This window comes from Grus americana, chromosome 1 (genome assembly GCF_028858705.1).
Source record: "Grus americana isolate bGruAme1 chromosome 1, bGruAme1.mat, whole genome shotgun sequence".
In the NCBI taxonomy this organism is placed as follows: domain Eukaryota; kingdom Metazoa; phylum Chordata; class Aves; order Gruiformes; family Gruidae; genus Grus; species Grus americana.
In genome coordinates this window covers 56,246,967-56,267,432 of record NC_072852.1, presented here as the reverse complement: position 1 = coordinate 56,267,432, position 20,466 = coordinate 56,246,967, and the positions used below count along the sequence as shown (strand labels likewise).

At 48.2% G+C, this 20,466-nt stretch overlaps 1 protein-coding gene across 4 annotated transcripts in view; it reads right to left on the bottom strand.

The window, feature by feature from the left end:
* Window positions 1–20,466, bottom strand: part of TCF20 (transcription factor 20) — a 131,688-nt gene that overhangs the window by 61,323 nt on the left and 49,899 nt on the right. Inside the window, exon 1 of one of the 4 annotated variants that reach the window (XM_054813081.1) lies at window positions 13,261–13,281. The exons of 2 other annotated variants lie outside the window; for them this stretch is intronic. The gene's annotated coding sequence lies outside the window, so the exon portion shown is untranslated. Of the gene's footprint in view, window positions 1–2,343; window positions 2,550–13,260; window positions 13,282–20,466 lie in introns of those variants that run through there. One more of the 4 variants, XM_054813079.1, reaches the window with a different exon arrangement.

The window sequence follows — 20,466 nt, the reverse complement described above, 5'->3', positions numbered from 1 at the left end:
CATACACAAACAAGTTTTCTGCTTAATTTGAATAACCTTCAGATGTTATTTATGCATTACAGAAACAGACTTACTCCATTAATAACAATTTACCTCAAGCCTTCTTTATGAAGCATTAGTAACTAAGAAAAGGAGAAAAAAAAATTCCTGACCTCCTATTAAAGACACTCATAACCAAGCTGCTCCCACTACTTTCATTTAGGGAACCACATTTAACCTGCCCCAGGCTGCAAAGGTATATTGAAGTACACATTTCAGCAAAAATGCAGGTTTCATCAATCCCAAGGCCTCTGAAATCTGATTTAGAGATCAAAGCCCAAATTGTGTCAAAACACATACTATTCCACTAGAAAGATTTAAAGCTAAGTATTTTGAAGAATACCAAACTTGCAAAGAGGTCCAAAAGCCTCCCCTAGACATTTAAGTCTGGTAATACAAAGCCCAAAAGCTATCAGCTTGTCTGAGGTAATTCCAAAAACTAGAAGCAATAAAAATGTACAGTAGCAAGTCATATTTTTTTATACAAAGGGGTTGTCATACTCCCACTCTGAAGGCATAGTAGTTTGCTTGCCAGTTTAACCAGAAAACAAAAGAACGTGCATTTCATGTACCAGCAATTTACAGAAATCAGGAAATACTATTCTCTACTCATAACATTAACAAAGTTTAAGACACAGATGACTAAACTAATAAATATCTACTTTTTTTAATAGTAATTCTTTATGCAGTATGCTAATGCAGCTGCCTTTTTATATGCCAGCTGAACCTAATGCAGACAACAGATGAAACAATACAGCTTCAAACAACTTCAAACAACTCAGTTAAGGTGAACTAATATGGAATCCTATTTAAAGATGAAGATTGAAGAAAAAAAACCCACAATAATATTTCAGCCAAATGAAAATTCACAAGTAACAATACTAAGTAGTATTTACCACATACACTTCACCAAATGGACTTAGTTATACTATGCAATATCCACTTATCAACCTCAGAAACCAAAGTTATCTAACAAAAAAGCAGTCTACAAAATAGATGAAAAACCCCAGCTCTTCCTGAACTGAGTTCAGCCAATATGCTACAAACCTAACCCAGAGGTTGCTGCATCTCCACCATCCAGTTACTTTATTGTTCTACAAAGACTGAGTAAAGATGAGCCAACTGCTACATGCACACCTATAGATCGGGAAACATGCTAAAAATCAAACACTCCAAAGAACTACCCATGCATGAATAACCGATAGCAACAAGTGACACAGACTTGAATAGCTTTCAAAACACTAGCCTAAACACAGAAAGCCCTGAAACTGATGCTCACTCCCCTCACAGGTATCTCTCTTATTTTTTCTTTTATTTTCAAAGGAGGATTTTAAAAAAATGGAATGGTACAGGAAACAATACTGGAATTTAATCAAACTGCCTGCCCTTTTAAAGAAGGGGTGAACGTTATGGATAAGACAGCGTACACAAGAAATAAAGGATTCTGATGGTACCAAATCTACCCACAGAGACAATCACTTGTTGATTCACATACAAGTCTGCTCCTATTTTCAACTTAATAACAGAGTCTAGGTATCATTAGACAGCTCTGATACATAGGTTAAAACATTTGGGTTACATAACTTTCTCTTATTCCCTCCTTGAAGGTAAGGAAAATTAATTTCCAACTGCAGTCCTAAGCACAACTTCCAGCAAAGCAAGCAGCATTAACAACCTGATCCTCACAGCAGCCCAAACACACTATATTCCGATTATCTCCACAAACAAGCAACACTAGGTTAACCCTCCAGAAAGAAAAAAGCACTACAAAGCCTCAAGCGTTGGCAACACAGCCTGTTCATCCACTGCAATTTGTGCACGGGGTGCACCCATCTTCTCCGACATTTTTAATCATTTAGCCCTTCAACGGAAGCAACAGTCCCCACATCCCCATAAAAACTTCACAATTCTTGCAAAAGACCATTCTTTTGGGACACGAAAGCAAGTAGGTACCTCACCAGGGAGCACGAGGGCCTCTTCAAACACAGCAAACACACTTTTCTTTAAAGAAAAAAACGGGGGTGGGTGGGGGGACGTTTAAAGAGAACTTCCCAAGAGCCCTCTCACAAATGCTCCTCCTACCCAACACTCGCCCTCCAACTCACGGATGAGACCACCACATCCCGTTCCACGCAACCTCCTGCACTACCGAGGGGGCCTCGGCCTCCCCAGCGGGGGGGGGGGGGGGTGGGGGTGGGGGTGGTGGTGTCGGTGCTGGCGGGCTCCGCCGGGAACCCGTCCTCCCTCCCCCAGGCCTCACACCCCGACACCCCTCAGCCCAGCCCGAGCACGGGTGCTCCTTACCTGCGACTCTTTCCCCACCACCACCACCACCCCCCGCCGCCTATCCCCGGCGCCCCCCGCCGCCGCGGGAGGTGCGGGCGGGGCGGGGGCGGCTCAGCAACGCGGGCGGCGGGGCACCGCTGCGGGCCGGGGGCCGGTCTGGGGGGAGCGCGGGGGCCCGGGGGCGTCTCGCTCCATTCTCCCCTCACACACACAGAGACGCGCACACACACACACAGGAAATAACACGGGGTCAGCTGACCCCCGCCAGCCAATGGCGGCGGGCGCTGGGGAGCAGCGCGCGCCAGCGGGAACGGCGCGAGGCGGCGGGTCCCGGCCGGGCGAGGGAGCGGGGAGGGGGAGCGGCGCGTGCGCGCGCGCCCGTGTACATGTATGTGTGTGTGCGCGCGCGGCAGCGGGCGGGGGGGGGGGGGGAGGGCGCGACGGAGCCGCCCCCCCCCCCCCCCGCGCCCGCTTAAAGGCGCCGCGCGCCACCGCCCTGGGAGGGGGGAGGTTGGTGCCGCCTCCCTGCCGCGGGGACGGAGGAGGGCGGCGGCGGCAGGGTTGCCCCGTCCCGTGGGCCGGGAGCGGGCGGCGCCGCACGTGGGTGAGGCGTGTCACCAACCCCCACCACCCCCACCCCCTCTCGCGGCGGGCACCGAGATCCCCCGCCCGGCGGCCCCTCAGGGCGAAGGCGGCGCGGCTGCCACTGAATACTGCCGGCGGGTCGGGCCGAGTCCGGCCCAAGCGGCTCGGAGGCAGAGCGGGACAGGGCGCTGGGCCCTCTGAGCAGTTGCCGGGCCCCCTTCGGCCTTTCCGAGGGAAGGACCGTGGCAGTTTCCATTTCAATCTTCTCATAAATCAATACACCACCAACAACAACCACCACCACCACCCCCCCCCAAGTTATTTTAAGGACCGGATTTATTCCGTTTGGCCAATTCTCCCCGCCCGGCCTCCTCCCAGGCAGCTGCGGCCGGGCCGGGAGGGCTCCCGGTGAGACCGGGAAGCCCCTTCCACCGGCCCAAAACCCCGGCGCACATCCTGAGCCGGCGGCCAGACCGCACGCCGGGGCTTGGGCGGGCCCCGAACCGGAGGTGCCTTAGCGGAGCCGCGGGGAACTCGGGAAACAACATGGAGGCTGCGGGCGGCTCGGTGCGTGGTACCAGGCGCGGGGCACCGGCGGCGCGTGGGCTCTCCTCCCCCGCCGCTGCACGCCCGGCCGTGCCCAACGGGATCACAGCGCCGCTCGGGCGATTAGAAACAGGACTCCCAGCCCTGCCGAGTCCCCTATCGGCCTTACGGTTGGGAGTTGAGTGCGTCTAGTTGTACTCTACGCCAGAGAAACGGTTAAGCTAGGTTTTGGGGTTTTAATTTTTGATAGTGAGGGGGTAAGGGGGGGGGCAGCTTGAGAGCAAGGATGTCAAATCATCATCTCCCTCACTGAAGCCTGCATGCCAGCAAAGGAAGTTCTGTGTGACACTACAGTTTCCTCCATCTGCCGCTCAGAGCGATTCACATGAAAACGCAGGAGGCTGGCAGCCTGAGAAGCTCTCGGCGCTGGGCAGAGAACGCTCGAGCATCATTTAAAACTTGCTTTGCCAGGAACTTCACTGAACAGATATGACACTTTCAATAACTGCCCTGTTTCCCAAGCTTTGTTCCTCAGATTCTCAGCAAGCCTTATTCCGAGAGATGGCTGCTGCTTACAGCTCATCCCAAAAAGCAATGAACGGCTTAGGAGGACTGTGTTGTAAGCACAGCCAGTTGACAACTTCACTGATGGCTCCCCCACAGGTGACTTGCTCTTTATGAAAAATAAATACAAACCACCACATCTTGTACTGTGCATTATCTGTCAAAAGTAATTCACAGACGGGCTGAAATTCTATCTAGATAAGACTGCAATGATGGCAATAGTCTGGGGAAAACAACAGGAGCAGACAACAATTACATGTGCTCCTACCATTTGTCTTTCAAGCTAACAATTTGCAGGTGTTACGGACTCCCCAGCTGCTGACCGGGCAATTGTGCGGCAGGAGTTCCGCTCTGCTCCTCTTTGGACTCGATAGGCAATGGCTCCTTTTGGAAGCAAGCCTTCTGCTGTGATCTATGCCTTATCTCCCTCAGATGAGATTACGGCGGTGTGCTCCACATCAGCTACCTGGGAATCGCAGCCGGAGCACGCAGGCGCTGCCTTGCTGCGCACTCTCGCTGTGCAGTACGCCCCTGCTCTCCTCGGCACTTGTTGCCCATTTGCAAGTAGCGTTTAAGGCACAGCGCTTCACTTATGGGAGGTGGAGGTCATTGCTTCCTTTGCCTGAAGAAGAGGCTCTGACAAGCACATTCACCGTGACAAACCGTGAGGTTGCTCTAGTCGCAAACAGCCTTAATCTTGTTGACTGCTGCGGCATGCTAAGAGCTTGGTTAGTGCAGCATTCCCTCTGGGGATCCGGGACTGTGATAAACGCTGTAATGGGGTGGGGGAACTCGATAAGGTTTTTATAATTTGATTTTCCATTATCTGTTTTCTGATTTTGAAATGCAACATCAATTGAGGTCAATCCTTTATGTAGATTTATAAGGTAGGAGTGCTTAGAGCGCTCTACTTTAAGTGAAAGTTTAACTTACCTTAAGGTAAAACCCTTTTGTATATACAAATACATGAGAACATAGCTTATCTATATAAGCTTGGTATATCAAGGTATTTTTTACCTAATGTCCAAAACGAAGTTGCAGTATAAATAGAAAGAGTTTTGCAAAATGCTCAAAAAGGCACTATAAAACTACAAGGACAGCTAATATTCACACGTCAAACGTTTCTCAAAGGACCAAAAATAAGTGAATTTGCATACTTAAATACCTGGATCTCTAGTCTGCTGCACAGCAGCATTTCCCATCTCCGCTAATGACTACTTATCAGTGTTACAAGGGAAGTACAAGAGGAGTTGCTGTTTAAAATATTTAAAAGCTCAAAACTATATGGCTGATTTTAAAGGATGAAATGAAGTTTAAAAGAACCTAAGCTATAAATACAGGCAAATGCCACACTATCGTCAGCTGGTGCACTACAGTAGGCATCACTGCAATATACAGGGTCATTAAAAGCACAGAATCAAAACAAAGTTACCAAAACTATATTAGTTAAATATCACACGAGCAGAGATGCCCTACCCTTTGCAGCTTTTGAAGTGATGTATCAGGCTTTAACGTACAACCCCACTGAGCTTAATGGGGAATTTAATTCTCTCGGAAACTAATTTTTGGCTGTCTTGCAGACTCTGGATGAAAAACCACTGTCATTAGTACACCTTGTTCACATCACCGAGTTTTTCTTTGCCACTGAACATTTCACAGAAGAAAGAAATTCAACCTTCTGACTTGGCCGTTCAGTGACAACTACTTGTCCACCATCAGTTACAAAAAAAAAATGTTATAAATATCACATTGTTAGGACTAATGAAGAAAGTAACTCCATCATGCTACTAGGGCTCTGATCCTGCAAATACATGATCAGGGCAGGAATCCAACATCCACGCAAGCAGTTCTGGTTCAGGGTAAAGTCAGCAGTAGTATCTATACGCTCTTAAAGCGACTCATAAGCAAATTGCCCTTCAATTCTGAAAAGAAGAAAAAAAACAGGGATTTAAGGCTAAAAATGGTTACTTACCAAACTAAACCCTTAAAGGATCAATTTTCAAATCAATGCAACAAACTAAACAGGTTTGCATGTAAATTTCCAGCAAATACATTCCATCATTGGAGAGTAAGTGCTATAAATGGAGCAGATGTGCTACGCCACAGTCATAAGAAAGATTGAAGTCTCTGCTTTTAGTGCAAGAAAATCAGCTCAGCCGTAATTATACAGAGCCACTATGGTACTACCACAACAGAAACCTTCCAAATCCTACCCGTTTCCTCCCAGCCACTCTGCCCTCCACCTCCTAATCAAAGTGCTTCCAAGGATAGAGGCACAAACAAGGCAGAGACAGGCAGGAAAATCACCTCAAGACTTGGAACCTTCCTTCTGTGATGGATGGGACATTCTGGGCAAAATAAAGCCCCCTGAGCAGCCCTCGGAGTTAGCGCCATTGCTGCCACCAGTGCTGCTGTCACAGCACACATGCAAGCAATGCTGACTCTTTTACTGCACATGAACTCTGCAATGGCAAAAGCAAACATTTTTTCCCTGTTACGCCTTAATGTAAGGCTTACCTTGTACATCCCTTTCCCCTCTCCCACAGATCCCAGGGAAAAAAGGTCCTTCTGACCCTGAGAGGACTGACAAATGGAGATGGAGAGTCTCCTATCTTTGAGGTCGCCACTTCTGATCTAGCCGTAATTCAGTAATTACTCAGTTCGTGTGGCTCTCCAGAAGCATACATTAGGAGCTTGGGAGGTGGTGAAACGGAAGGATGACACCATTCCTGACCTCAACCACCTCTCATCTCCACACACCCTCTGAGTTCCCTCTGCCTGGAAGCGGTGAGGACAGCAAGCGATGCAGCTTGGGGGATTGAGAAGAAATTTGCAGGTAACATATGCCAGAAAGACTCCAAGTACCCCAGTGTTTGTTAGAGGAAAGATGATTTCTGAATGCAGCTGGTGTGGTCCTCTGAGAGATTTCTTCTTTACAAAAGGTTTCAATGCTGATGAAAAGCACTGAACTAGCAGCACCAGGAGGCTGAAGTCTCCGCAGACTCGGGCACGCAGATTTCTCACAGGCATGGCACCTGTCCCCTCAAAGTATTACCCTTATCCTAATCCTTTCCCCTGTTACACAATTTCATGTCATGCACGGGCTCACCGCTGCACTTTCACAGCTTTCATCTAGAGGCACTTAGATGCTATGGGAATGGGCATTAGAGACTAGCTTGAAGATAGACAATACAAAAGATGACAGCAAGATCGGGCACCTACAGGTCATGCAACCAGGGACTGAAACTTATATTCACGGTGGGACAGCTACATCTTTAAGCAAGTGTAAAGCAAGGGCAGCTAGCCTGTTTCTCTTCCTCCAAGAAAGACATCAGCATGGCTGCATTCATTAACATTTCCTACCTCTCTTCCTATCTAGCCCAGGATTTCCCATACCTTCCTCCTATTTCTTTTGCGCTTACTTCAGATAAAAAGTGTTACATCTGACCCTATGCAAGGGAGAAGCAGTATCAGATGTCTCCTAAGGAACTGCAGCAAAGGCAGGGAGGGCTCTCCTCTCATTAATTCACCAATATTGAACTTTTCCCCTTAAGACAGCCAAAGGATCTGTGCGCTTGTTGGAAAGTATTTTGGACAAGCCCAGATTCTGAGCATAGTCATGTCTTGGGTGCATTGCTTGGAAGCAGCTCTCCTGCGGACACAAGAAGCATCTCTATAAGGCATAGTGTTAAGTCCTACAGCCCAGTTTCTGCAACAGAGCAACAACTGGGTTGAAAGACTTTGGAGCATCTCAAAGGAAGGAAAATGATAAAGCAGCTGAAGGTAGGGAATGTGAATCATAACAGGAGAAAAATTAAATCACCTATATGGGAGACAATTCTGCTCCATCTCATAATACTGCAACACTTCTGTCCTCTCTTCTTCCCGTTACAAGGAGCTGATTCATGAAAATAAGATCTTTGTACCTTAAGACCTGCTCAGCTTCTTCTGCTTATTCCTTTTACCTCCTGCCAAAAAGCTGCTTCTGGTAGAATCAGAATTAGTTGCTGTGAAAGTGATTGTGATGCTACAGACAAAAGAATCTGAGTTCAGTAAAAAAAAGTGAGAAACAACAGAAGCTGGACTTTTGAGGAAAAGCGGATCACATTTCCATGCAGATGTCCAAAGTAATAAAGGTGGAAATTAAAATAGAAAGCTACACAAATATGATTCTCTAGCAAGACTGTCTCCAACAAGGCAGAAAAGGACATCAATAAATCTTCATTATCTGAATTGCTAAACATATCTAAATAAAAGGAGAAATTCAAATATTAGAAGAACTCATCTTTTCAAATGGTCTTACATAAAACCAACTCTGCCTTGCCTGAACATGTTTTACAGAAAGGGATTTTTTTTCCCCTTTTACTTCTGCTGGCCTTTTACAGAGGTTTCATTTGCTCATGGTTTTTGTTTTTTGGTTTTTTTTCCCTCTCTACAGGGAAGTGGGAATTTCCAGGCTTAACAAGCTTAAATCCCCATGACATATAGTCCCAAATTTTAGAGGCAACTAAGATTTTGATTCTTACTTTGCTCCCTGTTGGTTTCCTCCCTGATGCATGCAATAGATGTTTTGAATCTCAGCTGTTCCAACAGGAGGGGAAAAAAAGGCCCCTGAAGGAACAGCATTAGTTCTTCCAGTCACCTTGCTGCTACCACGCTCCAGAATTCAGGCACATGAAACAGCACATGAGAAGGGTTTGCAGCAGCAAGAGGCAAAAGCAGAGGGCAACAGACTGGACCAAGAGATCTTCTACATTCATCTGGTAAGAAGGCTGTATTTATATTGGGTAGTAGTAATCTAAAGGTCCACTGAAGATACACATTGCATGAAATCTCATTAACTTCTTGTCACAGAAACCTACTTCCGCTTTTTCTGTCACGTATAGTGATGTTCTCTGGTCCCAATTCATCAGAGAGATTGGTTTATTAAAAATATTTTTAAAATTCCACCACAGTTTACTTATATATCTCCTATTGCTAACAAAACATGAGGAAAAAAAACCCCCTACTTTAAACACAACCACTTTAATTACTTTGTATCTCGAGACTCATAAAAGAGCATTCAATGCTCAAACTCTCTAATTCTACATTTCAAAAGACATTAATGTCTTATTTTAGTGCCCTGCATTACTTTAAAGTCACGCTCAAATCCAAGTCAGGAGAGGGCACACGAGAACATACAGAACTTATGACTTTAAACACAACATATTCAGCTATTTATGAGCACTACCGACACATTTGGGGGTGGGGAAAAGAAGCATATTTTCATTCAAGTCACCTAACCCAAGTGATGACAGTGCCTCAAAAGCTATCAGGTAATAGTGGTAACCATCCTGGGTTAAGAAAATCAGCATTTAATTTTGTAAAGACTGGACAGACCTATCTTTACAGTCCAAGGCACACAGTAAAATCTTAAGTAACTTGTTTCTATTTCAGGATTCAAAGAACTCTTCCAGTTACCTACTGAAGTTCAGGTTCAACCTAACAAACCCTCTGCTTATATATCCATGCTTTCATCATCCCTCTTGAAGAGACTATCTTTTGCAGCTGGGAATCCTGCTGGCACTCACATTCGTCCTGACAGGTGATTAGGACTGAAGGCCCCCCATTTAACTTTTCTGTAAAGTTAAATAGTAATAGTAAAGCTAAATAGCTCATAGTAATTAGACCTAAACAAAACACTGTCGGTTCCATCAAGGCTCTGAAAATAAGGTAGGCACTTCTTAGGACATCACCAGCAAGCTCAGAAGCAAGAACAGAAGCCTCAGCAAGCACAATTCATGTCAACCTACCAACTCAATGAGTTCTAGCAAGTTTTAGAAATAACCCAAACTCACAAATAAGAAAACAAGCTATCCCAACACAAACACTTTCAAAAGGAGCAGCAGCATTTGGGGGGAGGGGGGCGGCAGTCCTCAAGACAGTCCCCTAACAACCCTGGTTGAACCCAGGTCTAATGAAGAGATGCTTCTTATGTTGGTGGAGAGAAAGCATTTTGCCAGCGGTGAAATTTCACGTTCCCTGGGGTACCTGCTGACAGCTTGGGGATCCCCCCATCAGGGCCAAGCCTTTCCACAGCAGGGAGTGTGGGGTGAGAGAACGGATGACTACTCTTCTCTGAAACCAGCAATGCTTCAAACTCTTAGTGTGATTCATTCCATGGGCTGAAGATCAAGGGGTTGGCTTACTCCTAATATTGATGAAAAAGGGTAGTCACCCTATTTATAATCAACTAGCATTATCTCATCTCGAGAAACAGTAAGTCAGCAGCTAGCCTTAGGTGATAAGTAGGGGGTTTCCTTTACAGTTCTATTCATTGAGATTGAAGAGAAGTTTAAAAAAAAAAAGGAAGAAAAAAGCAGTGGTGGTTACAAGAAAGGGAATATCTTAACAGAAGGGGGGGGGGGGAACCAATTAACGCTTTCAGCTTGTTCCCCTTCACCACTGCCTGGAAATTCTCCTCTGATATAAGCATCACCTGCCTAGGGCTTTTTGAGAGACCCTTGCACATCCTTACTGATTACTTCCCCTCTCAGTGAGACAGACTGTCCTTTACCCTAAATGCTTTTATCCTCTTGATGAGGTCTCTTACCCAGCTGGATCCTGCCTCCTTCTCCCACTGCAATCTCTGAGCCTGAGAGAAGACACCTGGGGACCTTCCACTTTGCTTAGGAAAGAGATTTAATCCTTTCATATCCTAGCATAGGGCTGAAGTGATGCATGCCTCCCCCCTCCCCGAACACCTATGGTTACAGTCCTGGGCGACGGATGTCCCCAGCTGAAGAGAAATCAAAGGAAAGGGTTTTCTCCACTGTTGTCTGCTCTTTCAGGAGTCATTTAAAAGCAGGTGTAGATAAAGAACTAAGGAAAACCCCGTAGGGGACAATCCTGCTGTACCCAGACAAGATGATGAGGCTTAAAATCCCTTCCGTGTCTAATCTTAGCTAAATCACATCTCCAACATCCTCTACCCTCAGGTTTGCAGGGTGCATTTTGCCCATCACCCCCCCACCTCCCAGGCTCACACGCAGCGTCCAGTCCCACCTGGTCACCCCCACTTCTACCCTCCCTGGGGCCAGAGGCCCAAAGGAGGACCCATCCGCGGGGTCCTTTGACTTAATTCTCGGAGGGGCTGCAGGGCAATTCCAGGCTTCACTTCCCAGCCAAGCCCAGGTCCTGACTCAGACAAGCCAACAGACAGCACTCAGCACAGACAATGATTTTTATCTTCAAAGTGCTTTACAACTAACAAATCCTTACTTCCCCTCTGAGAGAAGAAAGAAGGGGGGGAAAAAAAATCCCTAAACATCACCACCACGATGGAGCAGAGATACAAATAACCCTGAAAGCCCTTTCATGTTGGAGCAGGGGCAGAGAACTCCTGCTGTGCAGCAGTGCTTTGGGTTTGGGGTTTTTTGCGGTGTTTTTGGCTTTTACACCAAAGACCTGGCTTCAAATCCTGTTTCAGATCACTACAGATGGTGCGGTAGGACAGAGGCTCTCCAGCCATGGCCAGCAGGTCCCATCCCTGAGGGCTGTGGAGTTGGGGGTCTAAGAAACAGGCAGCAGTACATGGGTATCTTCCAAGAATCCACTTGCCTGTTCAGACTGCAAAAGTGCCGCACGATTAATTATACATCTGTGCTACAAAAGATCAGCTCTATAACTGCAGGGGGTGCTATTCATCAGCCTTGAAACGCATTGGCAGAGGACAGCCAGGGTCCAGTAGTTGAAATAAAGAAATAAATAACTACAAAAGCAGGATGTGCTCTGGGTCGTTAGAAGTGAAGTGCAGTGGCGGGACCCAAGTGACCCGGGAGTAGAGAGGAGCCTGGCGCTGCAGACGGTCGGGATGCAGACGGAGCTTTGCCCGGGAGCTTCGTGAACCAGAGCGGCAGCAAAGCTACCAGCCATCAGGGTGAGGTGCGTAGGCAGCAGTGGCAGCAAGGAGTCTGCCTGACACCTGCATGCACTTTTCCTTCCTCAGCCCTCCCCTTTCGAGGAGGCAACAAAACATCACGTTCCCAGCGGTGAGAGTCTGGTCCAAAGTGGCTTCACCACAGGGGCAAGTTCAGAAGGACCCCCTGCCCCTCATCCCCTTCTTTTGCAGCCCCCCTTTCCCGGAGCAGGCATTTAGCAAGTACAAATACACCACAACGTTAGGCATCCTTCCACTGTCACTCTCCACTATCCTTCCTCCTCCAGACACACACACTAACACAAAATGACGGCTTCCTCAACAGACTGAATGAGCAAAGCCCTCGCGCCGATCCTTAATTGTCTGCGCTTTACTCTCTCGCTCCAGTCATATTATATCACAAAACTCAAAGCAGCCCACCCACTGCCCCCGTCTTTGTCCAAAATCTCAAGTGAATGGTAAATTGGACACAGGAAAAAAAAAATTGCTGAAGAAGAAGGGAGGGGCAAGCTAACCCCCCCTTTTCCTCCTCCCCCTTTTTTTTTTTCTTCCCCTTTTTTTTTTTTGAGGTTGCTCTTTGATGGTGTACCCACATTGCTATTGTGCGGTTGCCAGTTAAAAAAAACAACAACAACCAAAACCTAAAAAAGATGGAGATATTAAAGAAGAAATCATATCTCATAGCCCTTGAGAATGTGACCCTGAGGCCCTGCCCTTCTCCTTCCTGATGTACACACCCATCACGGTGAAATGGCAGGCCCCCACCCCAGCCACCCCTGTGTTCCTCTGAACCTGCAGCGCAAGAAAAAAATAAAAATGCATCCAAAACCAAAACAAAATAATAAAATAAAATTAAACCCATCGTCAACGAGAGATGCAGGGGGAAGGAAGGGGTGATAAAGCACACACACATCCCCACCCGGCACATGCATAAACCCCATAACCCATTTATGTCGGTCTCGGAGCAGGAGCCAGACTGCAGCGAGCAGCCAACAGCTGGGGCCTTTGCAAAGGGACAAGGCGAGCGGTTCCCCGCGCCTGGCCATGCCGAGCTCCAGCTGCCCCCCGCCGCCGCACTGCCCAACCGCCCCCCCCGGGTCCTCGCCACCCACCCATTCACCCACCCACCTCCCCACACGCCCCCACCCGCGGGCACCCCGGGTGGGCTCGGCGGCGTCACTTGGGCGGGTGACACGCACAGGGCGCCGCAGACACACGGCCGCCGCCGCACGCGTGGTCGGCGAGAGCTGGCCTCTGCAGGGCAATTTTCCACTCTCAACTTTCAGGGAGAGGAAGAGAGAGATAAAGCCCATTTACTGTACCTTTCTGGCATCTTTCTCAGCTTTCCCTGCTGCTTCTCCCCACCCCCTTCCGATTTATCTCAGCTACTGGTTTTATAAACCGAGAGGGTGGAGGGGGGGGGGGGGAAGGGAAGAGGAGGGGGCTTTTTTTTTTTTTTTCTCTTCTCTCAGCCCCGTCTGCACCTTCTGCCTGAGCCCGCCGGTGAAGTCACAAGGCTCAGTCTCTGACATCACACAGAGCCCACAAACGCCGGATTGTGACTTCACTGCAGGGTAGAACAGGGAGGAATAGGAGAGGGGAGGGGAAAAGGCTCTTATTCAAACACATATCTGCAGTAGCAACAAAGGGAACTCAGGAAATGGCTGGCCAAGAAAATGGCTTTTTTTTTATAAAACATACTCTTTTTTCTTGTTGTGTTTTTTGGGGGTTTATGTGGGGGTTTTTTCCCCCAAATAAAGTTTGTGCCCACGATAGAAATACCTCTTAAAAGTGGTCTGGGCAGGACAGACAGCAAGCGCCAGCCCAGGCTTCATCCTCCAGCACAGCACAGGTTCCTGCAGCCCTTTTGGGACAGAACCACTCGCCATGTCTGCGCAGGACCCACCGGGGCTGGAGCGGGATGAGGTGCTGGGGTGAAAATCGAGGCCATGAGAGAGGTTCTGGGAGGGGGGATGGCAGAGGGGGATGGAAGGGAAAGGGCCAAAAGAGGGGGATGCTGCGGGTTGCACCTGGGATGCAGTGGGAAGGCAGGTGCTGAGAGCCACCGGGCAAGTGGGGCTGCATGGTGCGACTGAAGCTCTGTGGCAGAGGTCTGAGAGCCGCGGGCCAGGCTGAGGTAACACTAATCAGCATGCTTTTGGGGTTTTTTTCCCCACCTGAGGATCTGAAACCACTTTTAAACTATAACTGGAGTAAAAAAGGTATTAAAGGTCAGGCTTAAGGTAACAGAGTTGTCTGTGAGGCCTAAGCAAGGCAATAGGGTTAAAAAGTGAGGCTTTCGGTTCCCTATCATATTTTTAGTTTTTACGTGCCCTGGGGAGGGGCAGGGAGGCTGCGTAGGTGAGAGAAAGGCCAGGAGGCTTTGATGTACTCCCAACACAAGGCAATGCTTGGATGTTGCCCTGGGAGCAAAAGCTGATGATATAGACTTCTGTGGTCATTTCTAAAATAAACCCTAAAAGGCAAAAAAAGGGTTATTAAGTAGCTCTTGGCTTAACGTGACCTGGAAAGTTGTAAGGTTTGGGGATTTTTGTTTATTCAGCTGGAGGACTTTTTTTTTAATATCAATTTCTCAAAATTTAACGTAACCTCAAACATGTTGGTAAATAAGCCCCCCTCCAATTAAATCTGTTATTTGTGTTTAAAATGGAATATTTTTTTTCTCCTTTTGAAGCAAGGCAGCTCAAACACTTGCACTGTGCTAATCATGCCTGAAGGCCAAGAATTCAGAGGGATAAGCCAAGGGCACAGCCACAGCCAAGTGAAATAAAAAAAAAAAAATTAAAAAAATTAAACAGTACTAATTGCAGACAACGTTATAAAGTTATTTGAACTGCAGAGCCAAAGGGGAGACACAGCTTGTGCTCCTCACAGTGTGTCCACTCCTCTCTCCAGCCTCCATCCCTGCCCTCACCGAGACCTGCAAAGCATTCCCCACCACTGCGCTGACCTGGAAGGGAGGAGAAAACAGCACTGCCATCACAGCCTGCCCTTCCCACAACCTGCCAGTGCAGCAGGAGGGAAATCTGTACGTGGAGTGAGCGAGAAGCGAGGAGGAAACGATCCAGATCCCTGCTATGAACCGGCTGGCAGGTACATTCCTGGCTTGCTGCTGCCGGACGGCGGGAGCACCCCACGAGTGCCCGAGGTGCCCTGGAGGGCTAGCAGCATGCAGCTGGAAGCCTGGCAGCAGGCAGGGGCAAGAGGCGCTTGTTGGAAACTCTTGTACCCCGATGGCTCTACGTGCTTCCAGTGTAAAACTCAGGTGGCCAGGAGATGCTCTTCCAAGTGGGAACTTCTCCATGGCTGAAGCCTCCATTCTCCCACCGACTCAATCCCAGTGCCTTGGGGCATCGCCACAGCCCTGGCACGGCCATGGCACCAGGGAAGATTTCCCCTGTCGTTTTACGGCTTCTCTGTGCCAATACAGCAATAAACCGGGCTGCAATGGAAGGAATAAATTCTCCTTCTGTCTTCACTCATGAGAGGGAGGGAAAAGGTATGAATTGCAAGCAGGGAGGTCCCCATCCGATCTCATATCCTTCAGAAAGTCTCGCTCCTTGTTTGGCCACAACTTTGCTACCATTTTTATACTGACTGAATCTCCTTTCATCTTTTTTAATTGTTTTATTCCACCCTGCTGACTGCATGAGGGAAACCTCTGCGTTTATCCCACTCCTCCTCTCTAGGGGAATCTCTCTCAACATGCCCATGGTGGGGAGGCAACATGGCTGCCGGTGCGCCAGGATGCCAAGCAAGGCGAGGAGGTGAAGGGGGGAGAGGGAGGCACGGGCGTTTGTTGGGAAGCGGAATAAAGAAGCGGGGAAGAGGAAGGAATCTAAGACGCACACACCGACTAGCACGGGCTTGCTCCAACTTGGCCCACAACGCAATTACCTGACTTGGAGGCCGGCCAAGGCTCCCAGGCTAAGTCCCTCTGCACTTGTGCAAAGTGCTGTCAGAGCTGCTGGGACCGCAAATAGTCAGGGCTTCGGCAGCACGTCTCATCCAGAAAGGAGAAAGAAAAGAAAAGGAAAAAAGAAAAAAAGGGGACAGGGCAGGGACTGAATGGGCTTATTTTCACACAACTGCAATTGTTTTGTTGATGCGGAAAGGTAATTAAAAAAAGTTCTGATTTCAAACGTGCCACAGAATTCCCAGAGCCCGGAGGCTGCTGCTTAGAGGCAGATTAATCACACTGAATTCTCCATCTAGATATTGCATGCACTCCAAACTCCCACCGCTAATAGCTCTAATATTCTCCTCAGCGTGTGCATGCTGCTGGTGTTATGTTCCAGGAATATTAATTCCCCAACTCAAGCTCCTTTCACTTGCGCATGTACCCTAAAGGCTTGCTGCTGGGCACTGGGAGATTATGGAAAAGAGAAAACAGGGCTAGAGGAGAACTGGGGTGCAAAGGTACTGGCTGGAACTCCTCAAGGAAAGTCATTAATGTTCTTTGGATAAGCAAGCTGTCCAAATAAAATCTACCTGAAGGCCAAGTTCTTTAAACAAAGACAGCCAACTACACACACACAAGATGGTTGAAATTAAAATGAGCTCCCAATGCTGGCTTTGTGTTACCCGCTCCCACTACCCTGAGACTTGCCCAAAATTTCAGTCCTATTAATTGTTTCGTTTGTGTCTTCTGCTGGTGTCTTCCCCCAGCCCCCTTTGCCCCCTAGCAAGGCTGCACACATCTCAACTCTTGCTGCCACAATGCTAGTAACAGTGAAAATATAGCAAGCTGTAATGCAAGCATCCAAAGAACAGGTAGCACTTTACACAGTGAGCCCCTTCTACCCCCAGAAAAAACAACAGGCCAGTAGGTTCACAGTCCAGCTTGAGGTCTCACTGCATGCCAGAGGTGCATCCCTGGGATCCTTGTTCCGCACGGAAAACAGAAAAGGGGAGGACGAAGGCAGGAGAGAAACGCGTAATTTTTCTTTGAATTCAGCTATCTGCTGTTCCTAGTAAGCAGTTCAGAGTGCGTGTGATCTATATATATGGCCAAAAGGCCAGCTGCTAAGCTTTAAAACCAATGCATGCTTGAAAAGTACCATTTAAGATGCCTATGATGTAATTTTCAAAGCTGCTAAATGCCCAGTGCTCCTAGTGCTGTTCAGCAAAGACTGCAGGCAGTCACCAGGTTAAAACACAGTTCCCTGAAACCGGCCACACCAGGACTCTGGCAGCCACCATGCAGAAAACACCTCAAAACGGATGGCGCTGGTCATGCTTCCATTTAGTAGGATTACTTGCATGACAAGAAGCTGTCGTGGGTATGATTTTCTTTGTCAAGCAGTCAAAATATGTATCTCTGTGTAATATAAATCAGCATGCCTATGTCAGCGCTGGAAAATAAAAGGGAGTTTGCCCCTTGTGTTGCAGGCGTTTCTGATAAGCGCACCGGTACGGTACCTGAGCCATAGGTTAATTTGGATGTATAGACCAGCCCATCAGCTGTTTTCACAGCTCAGAACATCTTCCCTAGTCTCTGGACTGAAACCTGTGACACCACAGGTACACAGGCAAAGGTGGCCATCTCCACAATCAAGGCAGGTCAAAGAGAAAAGGCAACATTTTACGGCTAAATGCTTTACAGTGGGCTCTTGGTGGTGGGAGGGAGACGCATTAGAACAGGGACATTTTTGAAGCTTCCTCTGTTTGCTGTATATCATGCAGGTCTATGATCACACGTGTGCCTTGAACTCTCAGCCGATTCCTTAAAACTTGGCTCCTGCTGCAGGGAGGGGGAGGCCGGGACTCCAACCCAGGAACCGCCTGCCTGAGGCCCTTGGGGCTTAACCCTGCTGTAGTGGAAGGGGATAGGCATGGGCTTCCTCCTCCGTGATAAACCGAGGCATCGCGCTGTGTAGCTTAGGTGCAAATCTGTGATCCTCTTTCTCTCTTTGTACGCAAAGAATGAAGCTGATAGTGAAGCTGACATCTAAATCCTCGCTATTGCACATCTGAGATAACCCCGGTTGTTTTTGTTTTTCAAACTCAAACATATGAGAAGGGGGAAAGACAGAAGGATTTCTACCCTTGCCAAACCCTGTCACCAGCCCCCTGAGTTACAGATCTATGAACTCTTACATGGGACGAGGGCTCTTTGCTTTTATCTCCCTGTGCAGCGCACGTCCTCAGCCCTTTGCAAATAGATGCATTGCCCTCCGAAAGGGAAAAGAGGGAAAGAAAAAAAAAAAAGAGAGAGCGTGTGAGCACAGGGTAGAGAGAGCATGAGCAAGAATGCTGTCTGCAGATGTCAATCAGGACTTCAGTCTAGGTCTAACCTGCCAGTCCTGCAAAAGGAGGATACATGAATTTTCTAGTTGGATAGTCAGTATCATCAAACAAGAAAATTGTGAGGTTTAGATTGTAATGCAGCCTCATGTTCAGTAAAAAGGCCTTGCTACATGGAGATGATGTGGGACTGAGGAGCCTATTCCTAGCACCTTAAAAATTAAAATTTCACTACAAATATCTTAAAGAAATGGTCAAAAATAGTACAGCATTTCAGACCATTTTTGTAGAGGATGGTAATATTGGCAAGAGGGAAGTGATTGTAGGTAGAATACTGTCAGCTTTGGGGGAAGCTTTCTCTGCATTCTAAAAAATTATATGAAGGAAAATATTCTTGGGAATGAAAAGTCTAATGATTACATGTATATAGAGAGTGTCATCTCTATCTTGGCGTTTAGCAGAAATCAACTCCCCCACGCCAACACCCTCCCCTCCAGCCACCCACCCTGATATTCTTCTTCACCACTTCCCACCCATTAACCCAGTACCTGCAGTGCAGTGTTCAAGTGGGACTGGCGGAGCTGCTGCCGCTGTCATCTCGTCGGAGCTGGCAGTCACCTGCCAATCTCGCCCCCACTTCCTCCTCCCTCCTGCTCCCCCCCACCCCTCGTCAGTGCAGCTTTCCCTGGGGATAGATCACTCTCCCCCCCCTCCAGCAGCCTGACAAATAACTACTGTTAACTCAATAATATCCCCCTCCAAGGTTTTTTAATTACCAGCCGTCCGCAGGGCGCGAGACTCACACGTACAGAGAGAAACGGGCCAGAGAGGGAGGCCAGCAACAGGGGGTCAGAGTTTGGACTGATGTGGGCTTCATGCCGAGGGATGGGCTCCTTGTCCGCCATCCACCTGTCAGGGATGGCACAGGCAACCTGCAAATGCCCGTGGGATGCTGCCGCCCCGGCAGCAGGCACAGGCACGCCAGCAGGTGTGGGGTGGGTAACATGAGTCTGTTTTTTGGGGAGGGTGAATTTGGTCCTGCAAGGGCTGATACGAAAAGCTGCTTCTGCAGGACGAGGGGAGGCTCTGCTACACCAGCTGAGGAAGCACCATCCAGGACAGCGTTTGTTTATACGGCATTTTAAATGGGAACCAGAAAAAAGGGGGGGAGGGGAGAAGGGAAAAAAATCAGGTGCATTTCTGTTTGTACATCTTTACCAGATACATCTATCTTTTCACATATGAAAACACGCTTTTTTTTCTTTGCAAGGCAATAGTCTTATTTTGCCATTTTTTCCTGAAAATTCACGGGTCTGTGGCCTGAGAGGCTTTTTCTTAGCCTTGTATGAAATGGACACGGCTTACTGAACTTTCAAACAAGCTCTCCACCTAATATTTGTTTGTTCACACCCATTTACACTCCCTTGATTTTTAACAGGTCTGAATAAGGCTTATTGTTTTAAATAATCGGTTAATGAAGTTTTATCTGAATAGTCATAAGCCTATTAGTGCTTGAGTTGTCCATCAAATCCCCCCTCCCCCCAGAGGTTAAACAAGACCAGAAATCCTTTTGTACTTGAAATAACAGGCTGGGAAGAAAAGAAGCGAAGAAAGATAAAAAAGCCCAAGCCCCACATTCGGTCCTTTTTAAATCATAAAGAGACACTGGAAAAGGGGCATAAACACAAGGCTTTCCCCCTCCCTTCATCTCCTCTCCCTCCTTTGTAGGTCACCTTTACTATGAAGACATTGATGCTTCAAGTCTTCATTTGCTTAAATCAAGAGAGTAAGTTCGACACCCCAATCAGGTAACCACCATACCCTAGGTGGGCAATGAAGGCGAAGGAGTATCCATCCCAGCACTAGGGAAGGAGGGGCCCTGTGTGGGGCGAGGACCGGGTCCTCCGACAAAGGCGTGGGGCAGGGGGGGCTTTCCTGGGAAGGGGCAGGCAGTTTTGGAGGAGGACAAGTTTGAGCGCACGGCACCAAACACACTGGGCTCAGGTGGAAGAGGAGCAGGCAGACATGTTGCGCAGAGGGATGGCCCAACACCAGCCTCCGCACTCCAGGAAGGGCTGAGGGCGGCAGTCAAGGGGGCAGAGCGTGGCAGCCGTGGCCTAGGAGCCCTTTGGCAGCCGCTCCTCCACCCCAGGGGAGCATCCTGGCAGGCGAGAGAGCCCCCGCTCCCCTGAAATAAACAGCAGCCTTCCCAATGCTTCATTAAACTAACACAGCTTCCCGCCATTGCCCCGGCAACCGAC